Source organism: Aethalodelphis obliquidens, unplaced genomic scaffold, assembly GCF_003676395.1.
Source record: "Aethalodelphis obliquidens isolate GAN/ISIS:26980383/991018 unplaced genomic scaffold, ASM367639v1 scaffold26, whole genome shotgun sequence".
Lineage (NCBI taxonomy): Eukaryota > Metazoa > Chordata > Mammalia > Artiodactyla > Delphinidae > Aethalodelphis > Aethalodelphis obliquidens.
In genome coordinates this window covers 5,547,594-5,569,989 of record NW_020837970.1, presented here as the reverse complement: position 1 = coordinate 5,569,989, position 22,396 = coordinate 5,547,594, and the positions used below count along the sequence as shown (strand labels likewise).

Below are 22,396 nucleotides of genomic sequence, written 5' to 3'. Positions count from 1 at the left end.
GGAGGGGGGAAGGAAGAAAGAAAGAAGATAAAATAAAGTTATTAAAATAAAAACTGATTATTAAGAAAAAAAATTTTTTAAGTTAAAAAAAAAACAGACAGAACTCTAGGACAAATGGTAAAAGCAAAGCTATACAAAATCACACACAGAAGTTTACACGTACACACTCACACAAAGAGAAAAAGGGAAAAAAAAATATATATATATCTTTGCTCCCAAAGTGCACCGCCTCAATTTGGGATGATTCGTTGTCTATTCAGGTATTCCACAGATGCAGGGTACATCAAGTTGATTGTGGAGATTTAATCCACTGCTCCTGAGGCTGCTGGGAGAAATTTCCCTTTCTCTTCTTTGTTCACACAGCTCCTGGGGTTCCGCATTGGATTTGTTGCTGCGCCTCTGCGTGTAGGTCACCCGAGGGCGTCTCTTCTTTGCTCAGACAGGACGGGGTGGAAGGAGCAGCTGATTCAGGGGCTCTGGCTCATTCAGGCCAGGGGCAGGGAGGGTATAGAGTGTGGGGCGAGCCTGCGGCGGCAGAGGCCAGCATGACATGCAACAGCCTGAGGCGCGCCGTGCGTTCTCCCGGGAAGTTGTCTCTGGATCATGGGACCCTGGCAGTGGCAGGCTGCACAGGCTCCTGGGAGGGGAGGTGTGGATAGTGACCTGTGGTTACACACAGGCTTCTTGGCAGCTGCAGCAGCAGCCTTAGCATCCCACGCCCGTCTCTGGGGTCCGCACTGATAGCCACGGCTCATGCCCGTCTCTGGAGCTCCTTTAAGCAGTGCTATTAATCTCTCCTCACACACCGGGAAACAAAGAGGCAAGGAAAAGTCTCTTGCCTCTTCAGCAGCTCCAGACTTTTTCCTGGACTCCCTCCTGGCTGGCTGTGGTGCACTAGCCCCTTCAGGCTGTGTTCACGCCGCCAGTCCTCTCCCTGGGATCTGACCAAAGCCCGAGCCTCAGCTCCCAGCCCCCGCCCACCCACCCTGGCGGGTGAGCAGAGAAGCCCCTTGGGCTGTTGAGTGCTGGTCAGCACTTATCCTCTGTGCAGGAGTCTCTTCACTTTGCCCTCCGCACCCTGGTTGCTGTGCTCTCCTACGTGGCTCCGAAGCTTCCCCCTCTCTGCCACCCGCAGTCTCTGCCCACGAAGGGGCTTCCTCGTGTGTGGAAACCTTTCCTCCTTCACAGCTCCCTCCCACTGGTGCAGGTCCCATCCCTATTCTTTTGTCTCTGTTTTTTCTTTTTTCTTTTGCCCTCCCCAGGTACGTGGGGGGTTTCTTGCCTTTTGGGAGGTCTGAGGTCTTCTGCCAGTGTTCAGTAGGTGTTCTGTAGGAGCTGTTCCACATGTAGATGTATTTCTGATGTATTTGTGGAGAGGAAGGTGATCTCTGCGTCTTACTCTTCCGCCATCTTGAAGCTCCTCCTCTGTAATTTTAATTACTCTTGTCTTGCTATACTTTTTGATGTGTTTTTGGTAGTGTAGGACCCTCCTAATTACTGTTTTCAAATATTTATTATGTAGGTGAACTTTAAAATCATTTTTAAACTTTCATATCCTCCCAACTCTAATTAATGAAAAAGCATTAACTTTATGGATAAACTTATAATACTGAATTTTCCCTTCAAAAATATAATTCTCATCTCTCCATTTATTCAAGCCTTTTTTTATGTTCTCAAGTAAGGTTACATTGTTTTCTCCACTGGGTCTTGCAAATTCTTAAATTTATTTCTAGGCATTTGATATTTAGTTGTCTTTATTTTTGGAGTTAGGATGAGATCCCTGTTTTAATTCTGTTTTCTGACTGACCATTAATTATAAGCAAATTTCTGCATGTATATCTTTTATCTGCCCATTCTAATGAACTTTCTTATAGTTTTAAATAGGTTTCTAGTTGACATTGTAGTGAACAGCATTAGTTGCCTGCTTGGAATCTGTTAAGCCCCCTTTCTAATAGGAACAGATTTTTATTTGGATATCCACCTTTTTTTCTAGGCAACTATAGGCTTTGGGTGGAACACTGAGTAAGGGTAAATACAGGTTTAAGGTTTAAGGGTAAAAACAGATTAGTCTAACCTATGAGAACCATTTTTCCACCCTTGAAACAATGCCTGGTTCAGAAATAACAATGTGGTTTAATTTGGGCCAACGAAATTTGACAAGAAACTTTCTGAGGCTTTAGAAAGGAATTCCTCAACTCTCTGAAAGCTGTAAGAACCCAATTCTCTGTCATCCCGTGGACATGAACAAGGAAGCTTATAGCCCCAACTACTGTAGACACCCATCCTATAACTTTAAGGGAAACTAGCCTTTCAATTAAGCTGACACAGGGACCAGGACATGAAGGCAGAATGCAGCTGAGTCCTTGATGATATCACTGAATTACTGGATCAATCAACCCTGAGGCCCATGCCATTTCTGGGCTTTCAATTATGTAAACCAATAATGTTTAATATTTTCAAAACCAGTTTGAACAGGATTTCTGTTAATTTCAATGTTGAAGAGCCCTAACTTGTTTGGTATCTTAAATTTTTAAGATAGAATATAATATGAACTATAAATAATCATCATTTACTCTCTTTTTTTCTTTTTAATCCTTATATTTATTTCTTTTTCTTCCCTTATTATATGGGCAGAAATCATTACAGAAATACTGAATCATAATAATAAAAACAGGCATCCTTGTATTGTTCCTTAATTTACTGACAGTGTCTTTAGTGGGCCATTCATTAAGTTTCATGTTTCCTGTTTCTCATGATAAGACTTTAAAAAAAAATTTAAGCAATGTGATTTTAAAAACAAGAATGAGTTTGGATTTTATCAACTGTCTTTTGAATATTTAATGAGGATATTGCATTTCAAACAATTCTTTTGTTTCTTGTTATGTTATTACTTAATTATACTATATTTTAAATGTTCTACTGTTGAGCTAGCCTTGTATTCCTGAAAGGACCCCTATTTAGTAATGATACACATATTCATATACTGCTAGATTTAATTTTCCAGTATTTAGTTTTTGATTTCTTTTTGGCTTGGAAATTATAAGTAGGTGATTTGTGTTTTATTTGTCAGACTTTGATATCAAACTAATACTATACATGAACAAAAGAACTGGAAAGATTTCCATATTTCTCTAGCCTATGGAACAATTTAAATAACCCAAGAATGATCTGTTCCTTAAAAATAATGTGTTCTATTTATATACAGATATGAGCCAACCTCCTCTTTGGTTAGCAGATCTTGGAGAAAGTTTTAATATCTACTATAGTTATTGTTGCTTATATGTCTTAAGTGATTTTTGATCAGTTATGCTTTTCTAGAAGTTCTTTTATTTGATGTAGATTTTTAAAATTAGTAATACTGATGTAACATACAATTTCAAAGCATCCGTTTTCATTTCAAAAATTATTTACTTATATTTTCCTCTCTTTTTTCCTTGGTCTCAGTTGCTAGAGATGTATCTGTTTTCATAGTTATTTTTGAAGAACGATGCCTTGATTTTTGTCAGTTAGTTTTGTTTTATTTAAAATCAAGTAGTTTCTTATTTTTCTTAATATATTTCCCCTAATATATTTCCCCTGATTTAGTTTAATTTCTTTCATTGTTCTTATTTATTTCTTTAAGTTTACTGATTTTAATTTATATTCTTCCTTGTAGAAGTAATTCAGGTTTTGAGTTTTCCTCTGAGAACTGCTTTGGTTGTATAAATATATTTTGGTATATTGTGTTTAATTGTTGTTAATTCTTAGAAAAATCTGTCATTTCTGTTTGATTTCCCTTAGACCAAATAGTTATTTGTCAGTGTGATTTTTTAATATAGTATCCAAGGAAGTTTTATTAGTAGTATCTAACTTTATTGTAGAATATTCAGAGAATGTGTGCTAAGATTTCAAATTTGTGGGATATATTGTAAATGTCTTTGTGGCCTAATATACAATCAAAGTTTTTAACAGTCTGCAAGCTTTTGAAGAATATCTTTGCATTGCACAAAGTTATATATTTATATAATCAAGATGAATGCTTATTTAAATTTGTTACTTTATTATACTTATTATATTAGTTTTCTATTATTGCATAACAAATTACCACAAACCTAGCATCTTAATACAACACAAATTTATTATCTTACAGATTCTATGGGCCAAGATGGCATTGACGGTTCCTCTGCTCAAACCTCACAAGGCTAAAATCAAGCTGTTGGCCAGCCATCAGCCAGTGTCCTTACCTGGAGGCTCGACTAGAGAAAGCCATTCTAAGTACCTCAGGTTTTTGGTAGAATTCTTTTCCTTTTGGTAGAAAGAATGTTTCCATTGTGTTGCTGGTTGTTGGTTGGGAGCTGCTTTCAGACCCTAGGGTTGCTTTCAGGTCCTTGCCATATAACCCCCTCCATAAGCCCTCTCTGACTTCCAAATTTCTTAGTTTGGGAACAGCCCTGTCCATTTTAAGGGTTCCTCTAATTAGATCTAGCTCACCCAGGATAACCTCCCTTTTGTTTAACTCAAAGTCAACTGATTAGGGATATAAATTATAGTTGCAAAATCCCTTCAGCCATTAACATAACACAATCATAGGAGTGATATCCCATTGTATTCAAGCCTGGCCCATGCTAAAGGAGAGTGGACTATAGAGAGTGTATATACCTGTGGTGGGAAACTTGGGGACCAACTAAGAATTCTGTCTGCCACACTTAACCTATCAAATCCTGAGGAAGCTATGTTCAAGTCTTCCGCCATGATAATGGTTTTAAATTCCTGTGTTATTGGAAGGTTTTACTTAATATATGTCTATATTATGCTTTGTTGTTTGTTGGGTGGCTTTGCACTGTGTCAGCTTGGCTGGGCTCAATGCATCTCCCCAAATTCCCTTTTCTGTATATTTCTGGTTGGGGTGGAGCCACCAGAGAGATTCTCACACAAGTTGTAGAGGACAGAATTAAAAGGGTAGGCATTTTGTAGCTTACATGTGTTGCTGCTTGTCTGCTGGTTCACCTTGTGGGTGGGAGGCAGCAGCCAGATTGCACCCACTTCACCTCCCCTGGCTCCTCCTTCAGCTTCTCTGATTCCTGCACTAGGGGTGTGTGTATGTGTGTGTGATTCCACGATGAAGTGTCTCAGCTTCTGTGGGACATCCAAACCACCATGGTCAGGGACAGTAAGGGCTAAGAGTTTTCAGCAGTTGTCAGTCTGTCCTTGTGGACTCCTGATTGTGCTGGTAGTTGCCGGCTTGTTCTTGTTCTCCCTCACTTTTCATGCATCTTCCCTTTCTGACTGCCTGCCCTATGGACCTCAAATATGCTCCCCTGTGCTAGAAACTGAACAAATGCAAATTAAAACCCCAATAACAATTCATGCCAATCAGATTGGCAAAAACAAAAAGTGCTATAGTATCCAGGGTAAGGCAGGGTTTAGATCCACTGCAACACCAGTACATTGCTGGTAGCAGTATAAATTGATATAAAACATTATGAGACAACACCTAGTTTGGCATTATCTAATAAATTTGAAGGTGTGGGTACCCAATGACCCAGCAATTCCACACCAAGAAATACACCCTGGGAAAATGATTGCATAAATGTACCTAGAGAAATGTACCAGATGGTTCCTAGCAGCACTATTTCTAATAGTAAAATAATTAGAAACAACCAGATGCTAAACAATAGTTAAATAGATAAATAAACTGAGTAAATTTTTATAATGGGATACCATAAAGCAGTTGAAATTAATGAATTACAGTTACAAAAAACAACATAGGTGAATCTCAGAAATAGAATGTTGACCCAAAAAAAGCATGTTGCAGAAGAATTCATAAAGAACAGCTCTTTTTACATTAAGGAAAAAACATAGAAAATTGTCCAACAATTTTTAGGAACAAAGTCTATGAAGAAATGCAAAATGATGCTAAAAATAAAGCTCAGGATTATGAGGGGTTATGTCTCAGGAGAGGCGGAGAAGAAAGGGGATTTGAGGGACCAGGCGGGGACAGTAAAGTAATAGTCCTATTGATCATCATAAGCTGAGAGATGGGCTCAGAGGTGTTCATTGTATCATGAATTTTTATACCTTGCATTTGTTTTATTTATAAAGAGAAAAAGTAAAACATTGAAAAAATAACAGAAGAAATGAGCTCTCTGCTTCCTCTGCTCACTGATTCACCCTGTATGTCTTTGAGAGAGAAGTCTTTTTTTTTTTTTTGGCTGCACTGCATGGCTTTCAGCATCTCAGTTTCTCCACCAGAGATTGAACCCAGGCCACAGCAGTGACAGCACTGAATCCTAAGCGCTAGGCCATCAGGGAACTCCAAGAGAAATCTTTTAAAAACATGATTTAGTTACAATTTTCCCTTTCCTATAGCTCAGTGATTCCCCATTCTTTAAAGAGTGAAGTCCAAACTCCCTAGACAGATATTCAAGGTCTTTCACAAATCTGGCTCCTCCAGACCTGCCCAAATATGTATGTCAATATTCCCCCAATGGGGCTTCCCTGGTGGCGCAGTGGTTGAGAGTCCGCCTGCCGATGCAGGGGACACGGGTTTGTGCCCTCGTCTGGGAGGATCCCACGTGCCGCAGAGCAGCTGGGCCTGTGAGCCATGGCCGCTGAGCCTGCGCGTCCGGAGCCTGTGCTCCGCAAGGGGAGAGGCCACAACAGTGAGAGGCCCGCGTACCGCAAAAAAAAAAAAAAAAAAAAAAAAATATTCCCCCAAATTAAACACTCCATTTCTTCTGGAAGGGCCCATAAGGGTCCCACAAAGTGCCTTGCTCATTTCTGCCCACAGGTTCTTCCTTGTGCTCTATCCATTCACCTCAAATGCCCTTCCTCTGCCTCTCTTCCCATTCAAACCCTACTCATCTTATCTCCCTAAGGCCATGACTACTTGCTAACTCATTTATGAACCCTTTCCTCTCAGTTCCACTGAACAGTGAAATCTCTCACAGTCAAATGCCTATCCCATTCATGGCATGAATTACTTATCCCTTAATTATATACAGCTTCTTACCTCTTCTTGTCTGTGTGTGTATGTATGTACACGTTTTTTTAATCCGCAAATAGATGACAAACTCTTCAAAAATAAGAATTATGCTTTATATTTCTTGGTATGGCCTAAAGGGCTTAACATAGTAAACATTTGTCATAAATAAAGAAGCTTTCGCAGAGACCTTCAAGATGGCAGAGGAGTAAGACGTGGAGATCACCTTTCTCCCCACAACTACATCAGAAATGTGGAACAACTATGGAACAACTACAGAACACCTACTGAATGCTGGCAGAAGACCTCAGACTTCCCAAAAGGCAAGAAACTCCCTCCCTAACCCACCTGGGTAGGGCAAAAGAAAGAAGAAAAAACAGAAACAAGAGAATACGGATGAGACTTGCACCTAGGGGAGGGAGCTGTGAAGGAGGAAAAGTTTCCACACACTAGGAAGGCCCTTCACTGGCAGAGACGGGGGGTTGGCCGCTGGGGGTGGGGGAAGCTTCAGAGCCACAGAGGAGAGCACAGCAACAGTGGTGCAGAAGGCAAATCAGAGAGATTCCCGCACAGGGGATCCGTGCCGACCAGCACTCACCAGCCCGAGGCTTTTCTGCTCACCCGCCGGGGCGGGTGGGGGCTGGGAGGTGAGGCTCGAGCTTTGGTTGGATCCCAGGGAGAGGACTGAGGTTGGCTGCATGAACACAGCCTGAAGGTGGCTAGCTCACCACAGCTAGCCGGGAGGGAGTCCAGAAAAAACTCTGGACCTGCCAAAGAGGCAAGAGACCATTGTTTCAGTGTGTGCGAGGAGAGGGGATTCAGAGCACCGCCTAAATGAGCTACAGAGACGAGTGCGAGCTGTGGCTATGAGCGCGGACCCCAGAGATGGGCTTGAAACGCTAAGGCTGCTGCTGCAGCCAGCAAGAAGCCTGTGTGCAAGCACAGGTCACTGTCCACACCTCCCCACCCAGGAGCCCGTGCAGCCCACCACTGCCAGGGTCCCGTGATGCAGGGACAACTTCTCCGGGAGAACATGGTGCACCTAATGCTGTTGCAATGTCTCACTGGCCTCTGCAGCCACAGGCTCACCCCGCATTCCATACCCATCCCTTTCCCCAGCCTGAGTGAGCCAGAGCCCCCAGTCACCTGCTACTTTAACCCCGTGCTGTCTGAGCAGGAACAGATGCCCTCAGGTGACCTATACACAGAGGCGGGGCCAAATCCAAAGCTGAAACCCAGGAGCTGTGTGAACAAAGAAGAGAAAGGGAAATTTCTCCCAGCAGGCTCAGGAGCAGCAGATTAAATCCCCACAATCAACTTGATGTACCCTGCATCTCCGGAATATGTGAATAGACGACAAATCATCCCAAAATTGAGGCGGTGGACTTTGGGAGCAACTGTAGAGTTGGGGTTTGCTTTCTGCATCTAATTTGTTTCATTTGTTAATTCCCCGGTCCAGGAGGATCCCACATGCCGAGGAGCGGCTGGGCCCGTCAGCCATGGCCGCTAAGCCTGCATGTCCGGAGCCTGTGCTCCGCAATGGGAGAGGCCACAACAGTGAGAGGCCCACATAACGCAAAAAAAAAAAAAAAAAATTCTCTAAAAGGAATCAATAGCAGAAGATTCTGCTGAGGCAGAAGAACGGATAAGTGACGTGGAAGATAAATAGTGGAAATAACTATCACAGAGCAGAATAAAGAAAAAAGAATGAAAAGAATTGAGGACAGTCTCAGGGACCTCTGGGACAACAATTAAATGCACCAACATTCGAATTATAGGGGTCGCAGAAGAAGAAGAGAAAAAGAAAGGGACTGAGAAAATATTTGAAGAGATTATAGTTGAAAACTTCCCTAATATGGGAAAGGAAATAGTTAATCAAGTCCAGGAAGCACAGAGAGTCCCATACAGGATAAATCCAAGGAGAAACACGCCAAGACACATATTAATCAAACAATCAAAAATTAAATACAAAGAAAAAATATTAAAAGCAGCAAGGGAAAAACAACAAATAACATACAAGGGAATCCCCATAAAGTTCACAGCTGATCTTTCAGCAGAAACTCTGCAAGCCAGAAGGGAGTGGCAGGACATATTTAAAGTGATGAAAGGGAAAAACCTCCAACCAAGATTACCCAGCAAGCATCTCATTCAGATTCGATGGAGAAATTTTGCATTACAGACAAGCAAAAGCTAAGGTGATTCAGCACCACTAAACCAGCTTTACAACAAATGCTAAAGGAACTTCTCTAGGCAGGAAGCACAAGAGAAGGAAAAGAACTACAATAACAAACCCCAAACAATTAAGAAAATGGTAATAGGAACATACATATCGATAATTACCTTAAATGTAAATGGATTAAATGTTCCCACCAAAAGACGTAGACTGGCTGAATGGATACAAAAACAAGACCCATATATATGTTGTCTACAAGAGACCCACTTCAGACCTAGGGACACATACAGGCTGAAAGTGAGGGAATAGAAAAAGATAGTCCATGCAAATGGAAATCAAAAGAAAGCTGGAGTAGCAATACTCATATTAACAAAACAGACTTTAAAATAAAGACTGTTACAAGAGACAAAGAAGGATACTACATGATGATCAAGGGGTCCATCTAAGAAGAAGATATAACAATTGTAAATATTTATGCACCCAACATAGGAGCACCTCAATACATAAGGCAAATAATAACCATAAAAGGGGAAATCAACAGTAACACAATCATAGTAGGGGACTTTAACACCCCATTTTCACCAATGGACAGATCATCCGAAATGAAAATAAATAACACAAGCTTTAAATGATACATTAAACAAGATGGATTTAATTGATATTTTTAGGACAGTCCATCCAAAAACAACAGAATATACTTTCTTCTCAAGTGCTCATGGAAGATTCTCCAGGATAGATCATGTCTTGGGTCACAAATCAAGCCTTGGTAAATTTAAGAAAATTGAAATCATATGAAGTATCTTTTCCGACCACAATGCTATGAGACTAGATATCAATTACAGGAAATAAATCTGTAAATAATACAAATACATGGAGGCTAAACAATACACAACTAAATAACCAAGTGTTCACTGAAGAAATCAAAGAGGAAATCAAGAAATACTTAGAAACAAATGACAATGAAAACATGATGATCCAAAACCTATGGGATGCAGCAAAAGCAGTTCTAAGAGGGAAGTTTATAGCAATACAGTCCTATCTCAAGAAACAAGAAACATCTCAAGTAAACAACCTAACCTTACACCTAAAGCAATTAGAGAAAAAAGAACAAAAAACCTCCAAAGTTTGCAGAAGGAAAGAAATCATAGAGATCAGATCAGAAATAAATGAAAAAGAAATGAAGGAAACAATAGCAAAGATCAATAAAACTAAAAGCTGGTTCTTTGAGAAGTTAAATTGATAAACCATTTGCCAGACTCATCAAGAAAAAAAGGGAGAAGACTCAATAGAATTAGAAATGAAAAAGGAGAAGTTACAACAGACACTGCAGAAATACAAAGCATTCTAAGAGACTACTACAAGCAATTCTATGCCAAAAAAATGGACAACCTGGAAGAAGTGCACAAATTCTTAGAAAAGCACAACCTTCTGATACTGAACCAGGAAGAAGTAGAAAATATAAACAGACCAATCACAAGCACTGAAATTGAGACTGTGATTAAAAATCTTCCAACAAACAAAAGCCCAGGACCAGATGGCTTCACAGGTGAATTCTATGAAACATTTAGAGAAGAGTTAACACCTTTCCTTCTCAAACTCTTCAAAAATATAGCAGAGGGAGGAACACCCCCAAACTCATTCTATGAGTCCACCATCACCCTGATACCAAAACAAGACAAAATCGTCACAAAGAAAGAAAACTACAGGCCAATGTCACTGATGAACATAGATGCAAAACTCCTCAACAAAATACTAGTAAACAGAATCCAACAGCACGTTAAAAGGATCATACACCATGATCAAGTGGGGTTTATCCCAGGAATGCAAAGATTCTTCAATATACGCAAATCACTCAATGTGATACACCATATTAACAAATTGAAGGAGAAAAACCATGTGATTATCTCAATAGATGCAGAAAAAGCTTTTGAGAAAATTCAACATCCATTTATGAAAAAAGCCCTCCAGAAAGTAGGCATAGAGGGAACTTACCTCAACATAATAAAGGCCGTATATGACAAACCCACAGCCAACATCATTCTCAGTGATGAAAAACTGAAACCATTTCCTCTAAGAACAGGAACAAGACAAGGTTGTCCACTCTCACCACTATTATTCAACATAGTTTTGGAAATATTAGCCACAGCAGTCAGAGAAGAAAAAGAAATAAAAGGAATCCAATTTGGAAAAGAAGAAGTAAAGCTGTCACTGTTTGCAGGTGACATGATACTATACATAGAGAATCCTAAAGATGCTACCAGAAAACAACTAGATCGAATCAATGAATTTGGTAAAGTAACAGGATACAAAATTAATGCACAGAAATCTCTTGCATTCCTATACACTAACAACGAAAGATCAGAAAGAGTTAAGGAAACACTCCCGTTTACCATTGCAACAAAGAGTAAAATACCTAGGAATAAACCTACCTAAGGCGACAAAAGACCTGGGTGCAGAAAACTATAAGCCACTGATGAAAGAAATTAAAGATGATACAAACAGATGGAGAGATATACCAGGTTCTTGGATTGGAAGAATCAACATTGTGAAAATGACTCTTCTACCCAAAGCAATCGACACATTGAATGCAATCCCCATCAAACTACCAATGGCATTTTTCACAGAACTAGAGCAAAAAATTTCCGAATTTGTGTGGAAACACAAAAGACCCCAAATAGCCAAAGCAATCTTGAGAAAGAAAAATGGAGCTGGAGGAATCAGGCTCCGTGACTTCAGACTATTATATAAAGCTACAACAATCAAGACAGTATGGTACTGGCACAAAAACAGAAATATAGATCAATGGAACAGAATAGAAAGCCCAGATGTAAACCCACACACATATCGTCATCTTATTTTTGATTAAGGAGGCAAGAATATACAGTGGAGAAAAGGCAGCTTCTTCAATAAATGGTGCTGGGAAAACTGGACAGGTACATGTAAAAGTATGAAATTAGAACACTCCCTAACACCATACATAAAAATATACTCCAAATGGATTAAAGACCTAAATGTAAGGCCAGACACTATCAAACTCTTAGAGGAAAACATAGGCAGAAAACTCTATGACATAAATCACAGCAAGATCCTTTTTGACCTACCTCCTAGAGAAAGGGAAATAAAAAGAAAAATAAACGTATGGTACCCAATGAAACTTAAAAGCTTTTGCACAGCAAAGGAAACTATAAACAAGATGAAAACTCAACCCTCAGAATGGGAGAAAATATTTGCAAATGAAGCAACTGACAAATGATTAATCTCCAAAATATACAAGCAGCTCATGCAGCTCAACATCCAGAAAACAACCAAGTAATCCAAAAATGAGCAGAGGACCTAAATCGACATTTCTCCAAAGAAGATTGCCAACAAACACATGAAAGGATGCTCAACATCACTAATCATTAGAGAAACACAAATCAAAACTACAATGAGAGGGCTTCCCTGGTGGCGCAGTGGTTGAGAGTCCGCCTGCCGATGCAGGGGACACGGGTTCGTGCCCCGGTCCGGGAAGATCCCACGTGCCATGGAGCGGCTAGGCCCGTGAGCCATGGCCCCGGAGCCTGTGCTCCGCGGCGGGAGAGGCCACAACAGTGAGAGGCCCGTTGAAAAAAAAAAAAAAAAAAAAAAAAAAAAAAAACTACAATGAGGTTTCACCTCACACCGGTCAGATTGGTCATCATCAAAAAGTCTACAAACAATAAATGCTGGGTAGGGTGTGGAGAAAAGGGAACTGTCTTGCACTGTTGGTGGGAATGTAAATTAATACAGCCACTATGGAGAACAGTATGGAAGTTCCTTAAAAATCTAAAACTAGAAAAAAAAAATCTAAAAATAGAACTACTATACGACCCAGCAACTCCACTACTGGGCATATACCTAGAGAAAACCTTAATTCAAAAAGAGTCATGTACCACAATGTTCATTGCAGCTCTATTTACAATAGCCAGGACATGGAGGCAACCTAAGTGTCCATTGACAGATGAATGGATAAAGAAGATGTGGCACATATATACAATGGAATATAACTCAGCCATAAAAAGAAGTGAAATTGAGTTATTTGTAGTGAGGTGGATGGACCTAGAGTCTGTCATACAGAATCATGTATGTCAGAAAGAGAAAAACAAATGCCATATGCTAACACATATATGTGGAACTTAAAAATAAATAAATAAATGGTTCTGAAGAACCTAGGGGCAGGACAGGAATAAAGACACAGACATAGAGAATGGACTTGAGGACACGGGGAGGGGAAGGGTAAGCTGGGGCAAAGTGAGAGAGTGGCATGGACATATATGCAGTGCCAAATGTAAAATAAATAGCTAGTGGGAAGCAGCCGCATAGCACAGGGAGATCAGCTCCGTGCTTTGTGACCACCTAGAGGGGTGGGCTAGGGAGGGTGGGGGGAGACGCAAGAGGGAGGGGATATGGAGATATATGTATAGCTGATTCACTTTGTGAACTAACACACCATTGTAAAACAACTATACTCAAATAAAGATGTTTAAAAAGAAAAAGAAAACCTATAACTCTGTCTTTATCAAACACACAAATCATGTCACAGTAAAATTATCATCATAGAAGTACAACTTTATACGTATTTATGGAGATTCCAATATAGGCAGAATGTTCTTTTTTTTAACAGCTTTTCACAGTTTATCGAGCTTTTGCATAAATTATTTTTTCATATCTCAAAACAAGCATGTAAAGTAAAAGGGGTAGATATAAATTGCAGTTTTTTGTCATTTCTCTGTCTCTTGTACTATACTGTGAATGTTTCGAGGATTAGAAACTATGTTGACCGTGACACCCAGGATATGGTATGTCCATGGCACATAATCTTTGAATACAAATATATGTTGATGTAGGGAGTGAGGAGAACCCTCCCTTTACAGTTGAGAAAACTGAAGCCCAAAACAAAGTAGCGAGCTGTCCAAAACCATGCAGTTAGTGGGAGGGTGAGGATTCAAATCTGAACCTTTGGACTCTGGTTCCAGTTCACCTTCTACAATTGCTCAGAGAGAGTGGAGAAATCCCATTTTGTCATAAAGTGAAAGGAGATTTTGGCTTACAGTAGATTTTTATTCAACCTTTCCCAATTTCTTTATGAGTATGCTATTTCATAGAGTGAATACACTATAATTGGGAAAAGATTCCTTTGGTAGAATTGCAATTCTCTGTGAGTGAGGCTGAGGCCAAGGGATTGGTCCTGCCAGTGTCATTTGACCTGGACGACTCCACAGCCCCAGTCATGTGCATCTCCAAATTACACACAGCTGATCACTCAGGCCAGGGGTTATCTTGTGCAAATCTATCTCCAGAACTGCAAAAAAACAAAAGCATGTGCCCTGTAGATAGTACATTAGCAACAACATCTCTGTGTAGGGCAGCTAGTATTACAACTGTAACTTTATTATTTCAGGAGCCTAAATAATTCATCAGTCTTGGGATCAGGGTGAGGGATCACAAGTTCCACAAGGAAGCCCATTGCCCTGGAAGTTCATGCATTCCCCCCACCAGGAAGATGCTGGACACAATATCTTGAGAAAGGCATTGAAGTTCCCCCCATATCTCTCAGCAATTAGGTTAGGGGTCCATTGCCTGCTTTTTGAGCTCTGCCAGTGGAGCTCCCCAGATGCCTACTGGTTCTGTATAGTAGCCCAGCCTGCTCTCCATACAGTCCTGAGAGTCTGGGAATTCCTTCTTATTCTAGCAAGTAACTATTGCTCTTTTGGTTGGTTATATTGTCAGTCATCTCTATAAAAGTGCTAGATCAGAAGGCTTTCCTTCCAGAAGTTACTCCACGAATTACAATTCTAAGTGCTCCATTAAGCACAGAGGGCACAAAAATCTGTTTTTAAAGTTCTTTCCAAGGTAGCCCTCTTCTCCTAATTTTGTACTTGTTGTAGCGCAATGGGAAGAATCAGCAATGGTTACTGATCCATTTCTCAGTAAAGGGCAAAGTAAAGGGTGAACTTTACCTTGTCCTTAGATAAGACATGGCATCCTAACCTAAAGAACATCCTGGAACTCTCCATATACTTCTAGGTGACTCCCATGAGAAACTGAGGCACACATGCAATGTAAGTTTCCTTCATTTCCCAAATCACCAAGGTTGCTTTTTTTAAAATTATTATTATTACAATGTTTGCAAATTTAATTTGTTAGCTGGTGAAAAATATATTAAGTGACCTCCAGAAATTTTAAAAGAAAACCATATAGTTTCAAGTAGACCATTATCTAGGAATTCCCTGCAGAATATACCACTGGCAGCAAAACATTTGTTATTGGTGGTGAGTTAACAGTGTGGTTTGAAATGCCATATTTCTCAATGGAAGTGTGCTCTCAAAACACCTCTAAACATCTGATTTAATACAAAGAATTTGGAGACTACAATAGTGGCTATTCATATGGACCTTTTGCAGATTAATCTCTGAATAATTGATCAAATCTCCACCTAGCTGAGGTGCTTTAATGGTTGAATTGATAAAAAGTAACCAATCAATTCATGATCACCATAAGCAGTAGAGAAAAAATTTAAAGTCAACTTCATTTGATCTGAATTGAATGTAGTTGTAGCTAATGTGTGCTTGCCCAGGGAAATCTTTGCTTCCATGACTGTCATGTCCTCTATGATGTGAGTTCATTGATCTTCTGGGTACAAAGATAAAGAACATCTGTTTACCCAAATATTTGCTCAGGAAGATTTAAGGGGAAGTATGTTGACTAAATGAAGGAAGGTCACTTCTGTTTTTGCTGTTTCTGTGATATCAAAGGGTTTCACTGATGAAACTTGGTATGCTACTAAAGGATATGAAGGAGAACATTACAGTCGATTTGAAAATGGCAGTCAGTTATATTTATCAAATGAACATTAAAATATTGTATTTGGTACATGGAGAGAGGCAAAGTGATATTTGAAAGCAGCTTAATATACTGTCTGAAAACATGTTGGGCATGTTGTTTGTATTGTCTATAGTATGGTATATTGTTCTTATCCACATTGATGCAATTCAGTTCAACAAACATTTTTTGAATATATAAGTGCTTGGGACTGTGCTAGGTCCTGGGTACATGAAGATGAATGAAAAAGAGCCTGGGCCTTCAAGCTGATCTCAATCCAATTAAGAAACCACATAGATAGTAAATTTTGTAAATGTATAAATGGTTGAACTGAGTAAACTCTTAATCCATGGAATTCCCAGAACTTTTTGCCCTTAAAAGGATGTCAGGGCTTCCCTGGTGGCACAGTGGTTGAGAGTCCGCCTGCCGATGCAGGGGACGCTGGTTCGTGTCCCGGTCTAGGAAGATCCCACATACCGCGGAGCGGCTGGGCCCGTGAGCCATGGCCACTGAGCCGGCGTGTCCGGAGCCTGTGCTCCGCAACAGGAGAGGCCACAACAGTGAGAGGGCTGCGTACCGCAAAAAAAAAAAAAAAGGATGTCAAAGAGAGAGGCTGATTAACTCTTATGAAAGGAGATTGTCCTTCAGTGGAATGAACTGAGACCCAGGATGTTGTCTTCAGCTTCTCAGATCTAAAACTTAATTTCATAGTGTCACTCAAGTATGACTAAGCCCTGGAGGACTGACTCAAGTCACCAAATTCACTAGAGGCTGACTAATGAATGGGATGTCTGTTTATTAATTTACAATGTGAAAAACAACCATGTTACTCCTTTTGGCTGATCAACACACGCCTTTTAGTAATAGTCTTCGCAGAAGCCAGATTGCTCTTGAAAGCTTGGAAAACATGGATCAGAGCAGAGGGAATTGGCTGCCTCAACAACTGCTCCTTCCACGCACAGGCTGTTGCCCTTCAGGAAGGATTTGCTTCTCATTCCACACTCAGGGATTCTCTCTCTAGGCTGCAGACCCTTCTGATCCTCATCTTCTTGGCTCCTTTTCGTATTCCCTTTTCATCAGCCTTTTCAGTTTTCACCTTTCATTCCCTCTGCTTTGGGATTGATGTTTCCTTAGATGGTCCCTGAACCTCAACCTGACTTTCACTGCTTGCTTCTGTCCTTCAGATAACTCTTGGCACTGTCGCTGCCCACTCCCACGTCTAGCCCAGCAACCAGGATCTTTCTCCATCCAAAAGCCTAGCATCCCCATCCCCATCACTTTGTCCTGGAGGGGATTCAGAAAGTAACCTGATTGATGATGTACCTATTTCTACTACAGAAATCTGTCCATGGAAGGAATGAGACCATGTGTCCATCGGTCATGACTCCATCAGCAATCCTGGAGACCACTTCTTCTTTTGAGAGAGAGCTCAGTGTGGGGTTGAACTCACAGGCCCCAGAGTCAGAGCTTTGGTTTCTATTTTTTCTTCACCACTTAATAGCTGTGGTGCCTTTGGCAAGTTATTAACTGCTTTGCACCTCAGTTTCCTCTTTTATAGAAAGGGGATTATGAGAGTTTATATCTCAGAGGTTCTGAGGTGTAAATGTATTATATAACAATCCATATGGCACATAGTAAGCACAAAATACTGTTACTGCTCTTGGTCTGTACTTTTTCTGGATTCCAAGTAGCCCCTTTCCCTTATGAGAGCACAATGACCTCAGATGTTTCACAGTGCAGCTGAGTGGGCTATAGTTTCAGAGTAACACCCTCTTGATGTGATGCAGTAGAGGATCAGATTAGATTAGATAACATATTCATACTTGCTTACCATCTCCAGCATACACAACTTAACATCTGCCTCATCACAGTGACAACAGCCACCACTTATTTAGCACTTTTTAATGTGTCAGGCACCATGTGAGTAGCTTTATGAATATTACCACATGTAACATCGGCAACACCCTTATAAAGGAAGGTATTGTTTTTGCAGTTCTAAAGATGAGGAAACTGGGCTTCCTGGTTTTAGCACGTTGTCTGGAATGGACGGCAACTGGAGGAGCTCTTACTTGAACCGAGGTCTTCCCAGTTCTAGAACCCAGGCTTTTCTCCTTCTCCATAATGCTCTACAGTCTCCCCCATAAAATTCAGAGTTGTCTTTAAGTTGTCTTTAAGTTGTCTGCATATTCTAGGGGCACCTTCTTATAGACTCCCAAAATAAGGACATGGACCTATTGTCCATAATCAGTTCAAGCCAGATGCCTGGAATTTCTTGGGACAGCCCTGATTGTACGTTTTGGCACAGCTGTCCTGCATTTTGTTTATTTGTTTTGCTGCAGTTGTTGCTATTGTTGCTATTGTTGTTTTTATTTTGGTGCCAATTCAGGATTCCTTATTCCTAACAGGAACCAATTAACTGAACCTTTATGTCTGAATACCCTCTGACTGAAGACCAATTTACTAATCTTAGAGTTAATAAATTCTTGACCTAGAATTCCTAAATGCCCCTCCTTTTAGGGACAGGATTGATCCTGGGCTAGACCCCAGGGTTGGAGTCAATCCATCATATTGATTAGAGGACTTGGTGGCTACAGGTCATGGATACCATCCTCATACCCACTCTATGGCTTCCATGTCCCTTCTCCGGCTCCCTTCAATTCCTTTGGGGAATCAGTCCCCAAAGACTCTGTCCTTGGACGCTTGCTCAAGCCTGGCTTCGGCGTCTGGCTTCTGGGTTTTCAGCACAAAACCCACAAGTGCTACCCTTGGAGATCCAAAGTCCTGAGGTGAACTGGGAACTTTGATTCTGGCCCCACAGGGCAGGCTCTTTACCCCCATCTTTTCCAGGCAAACGTTCTTGTCTTTCCACCTTCTCCATTTCTTGTTAACATACCTTTATCCTCTAGGTCTCCCAATTTTGTAATCTTGGAGTCACCTTCGATGTGTCTCTGAACTTATACTACATATTTAGCCTTCTACCATAGTTATCTCTTACATTTGCCTTATCTTTTCCTATCTCACTGACAGCCCTAAACCTTTTTATTATGTATATGAATTACTAAAATAATCTGTGAACCCCAGAGTTTTTAACCTGGGAAACAAGCACCCCCTGGAAGGTCCATAGATGAGCTTTAAAGGGTCTGTAGAACGCCTGAAATTATTTTTTGAAATACTGGTGTGCTGGTATTCATACATGCATTTTTCTATGTAAAATAAGTTTTCATCAATCTCTCAAGAGAGTTGTATCGATTTCCAATTACCATTGAAACAAATTACCAAAAATTTAGTGGCTTACAGCAACACAAATTTATTCTCTTAAAAGTCTGGAAGTCAGACTTCTGAAATCGAAGTGTTGCCAGGGCTGCATTTCTTCTGGAGGCTTCTATGTCCTTGCCTTTTCTGGTTTCTAGGGGCCACCTGTATTCTGTAGTTTGTGGTCCCTTCCCTGCATCACTCCAACCTCTTGCCTCTGTTGTCATATCTCCTACTATTCACTCTGATCTTCTGCCTCCCTCTTATAAGGACTCTGGTAATTACATTGGGCCCATTCTGGTAATCCAGGGTACTCTCCCCCTCTCAAGGTTCTTAATTTAATCACATTTGAAAAGTTCCTTTTGCCATATAAGGTAACATTCACAGGTTCCAGGCATTAGAATATGGATATCTTTAGGGTACCATTATTCAACCTACCATGGAGTTAATACCCCAAATATACTGTCTTCACTGGCTTCTTTAGCAACCTAGACAATTATTTCTCAAACATCACTCTCACTTGCTATCTCCTGTATAAGTTTGTAATTACTTCCTCTTACCTATAGATCAATGTACACTTTGAATCCAGCATTCAAGGCCATTAGCCAGCAGGCCCCAATTCATCTCTCTAATCTCATTCCCAATGTTCCCCAGCTGGGACACTCTAAGTCATTCCCCTGAGAAAGCATTATTATTCCCAGCTCCACCCTGTTCACACTGTTCACTGCCAAGAATAACCTCCTGACTCACTCCTCTCCACCATTGTAATTTCCTCCCTTTTTTATGAAAGACTTTCTTCCATGTCATTTATCATTCATGATGTTTTCCTTTATGAAGCCTTAGACTCATTGTTGACCAATACTGTACTCGTGTTTTACTTTGACTTATCCTCTGGCTGAGGATGAGTAAATATTCTAAGAACAGAAGTTTCTTTCACATTCCTCAAAATGCCTAGAGGAGCTTATGAATGAATAGTTCCTTTTCTCTCTTCCATCTTTTCCCAGAAAACAACCCTATACTCCACAGATACACTGTGTCTTTCATTTTGGTCCTTTCTCTACCATCCAACATTAGCTATTCTGAAATATTATCATCAAGTGACTTGCACAAAGAAAATAAAGTTTCATGGACAAGAATTTTAAAAAGTATTCAATTAAAAGAAACTATCTTTATTTCAGCCTCTGGTATTTAAAAGTCTAAGAGGTATTTTTCAGATTTTCCCCCATCAGGGATGGAGAAAAGGCACAATTTAGAAAAGCTTAGGGGCTTCCCTGGTGGTGCAGTGGTTTAAGAATCTGCCTGCCAATGCAGGGGACATGGGTTCAAGCCCTGGTCCAGGAAGATCCCACAGGCTGTGGAGCAACTAAGCCCGTGTGCCACAACTACTGAAGCCTGCGTGTCTAGAGCCCGTGCCCTGCAACAAGAGAAGCCACTGCAATGCGAAGCCCGCGCACCACAACAAAGAGTAGCCCCCCACTTGCCACAACTAGAGAAAGCCCATGCACAGCCACGAAGACCCAATGCAGCCAAAAATAAATAAATAAAATAAAATTTTTTTTAAATAGAGAAGCTTAAAGAGGGGGATTATTTTACCTATAGTACAAATGGAATGTGTTGTTTATCTATAGTGAGTTGGAAATATCACAGTCTGTCTTTTCCTCTTCCCATCCACTGGTGGCATGGGCTTAGCCAAAGCTCCTGGACAACTTCTTATAAAATTCTCTTTAGAACTCTGGGCAAAGCCCCTGATTGACAGTAGGACTCCTCCACTCCCACCTTCTCCATTTGCTACTTCTCTTGGCTCTAACTGCAAATTGTCTTTCCTCTAAGAACCCAGTTGCCTTTTTGACTCTATTTCCAAAGGCTTATTCTTCTACATCCCCTCTCCTGCCTACATCTCTGAGACAAGGGGAAAAGACCAGCTTTCCTGAGTCCTCACTATTTCCGCTACCTTATTCCTTTGAGCTCCAAATTCTTGGGCCACACTGTCTTCCACTGTCATCTTGCTTTGTTTTTTTAAGTGTGGTCAATATTTAAAATGTTTATTATATAAAATTACTTTTATAGTTAGAAAACATGAAGAAATAATGATTTCATAGGCTTTCCTCTCTGTGTCTGGAAACTGCTGGCAGAGGTACTTGGGGAATGCCCATTGTCAGACTGAAATGTAAAGTGACAGTACTAAAAACTTTATAGTCCCCTCATGTCAAGTGAGTTGAACTCAGAAGGCCCCTTTCTTTCTTGCTTCCTTCTTTCCTTCCTTCTTTTCTTTAACTAAGAAGTTTTTTTACTCAAAGTTCCTATAGGTGTTGGGTGTGGTTATTTCTGCTAAGTTACATTCCAAATGGTTGAGATGGGGTCTGGACTATAAACAGGATCCTTAAATGATGTTCAAAAAAGAAAACACATGTATACGTAATCACATATTCTAAACCATATGTAGCCAACATTGGTTTGCTAACACAACAGCCATCTCCCTTTCCTTTTCTTTATCATAGCAGGGCCCCTATTCCACTCCAGAGGTGATTCCTCTCCCATGTGACTCAAGGATAAATCTTGACTGGTGTAAGCCAATCGTCAGACACAATTTCTCTTGCCAGTGATTGTTTTAAACATGGACATGTGATCTAGTCCTGGACAACATATAATAATGAGCAAATATCTACTGGGGAATGTTGGGAAGCATTCGCTTCACTTTTTTTTTTTTTTTTTTTTTTGTGGTACGCGGGCCTCTCACTGTTGTGGCCTCTCCGGTTGCGGAGGACAGGCTCTGGACGCGCAGGCTCAGCGGGCATGGCTCACGGGCCCAGCCGCTCCGCGGGATGTGGGATCTTCCCAGACCAGGGCATGAACCCGTGTCCCCTGCATCAGCAGGTGGACTCTCAACCACTGCACCACCAGGGAAGCCCTCGCTTCACTTTTTAATTTTACTTTATTTATTTATTTTTTATACAGCAGGTTCTTATTAGTTATCTATTTTATACATATTAGTGTATACATGTCAATCCCAATCTCCCAGTTCATCACACCACCACCACCATCCCCGCCACCTTCCCCCCTCGGTGTCCATACGTTTGTTCTCTACATCTGTGCCTCTAGTTCTGCCTTGCAAACCAGTTCACCTATACCATTTTTCTATTTATTTATTTATTTTTGGCTGTGTTGGGTCT

The 22,396-nt window shown here is 40.7% G+C and overlaps 1 protein-coding gene across 1 annotated transcript in view; it reads left to right on the top strand.

Moving 5' to 3' along the window:
* The window catches only part of ALDH1A2 (aldehyde dehydrogenase 1 family member A2), a 333,819-nt gene that overhangs the window by 160,828 nt on the left and 150,595 nt on the right, over positions 1–22,396 (top strand). Inside the window, exon 3 of the mRNA XM_027123141.1 lies at positions 4,130–4,254. The gene's annotated coding sequence lies outside the window, so the exon portion shown is untranslated. The remainder of the gene's footprint in view (positions 1–4,129; positions 4,255–22,396) is intronic.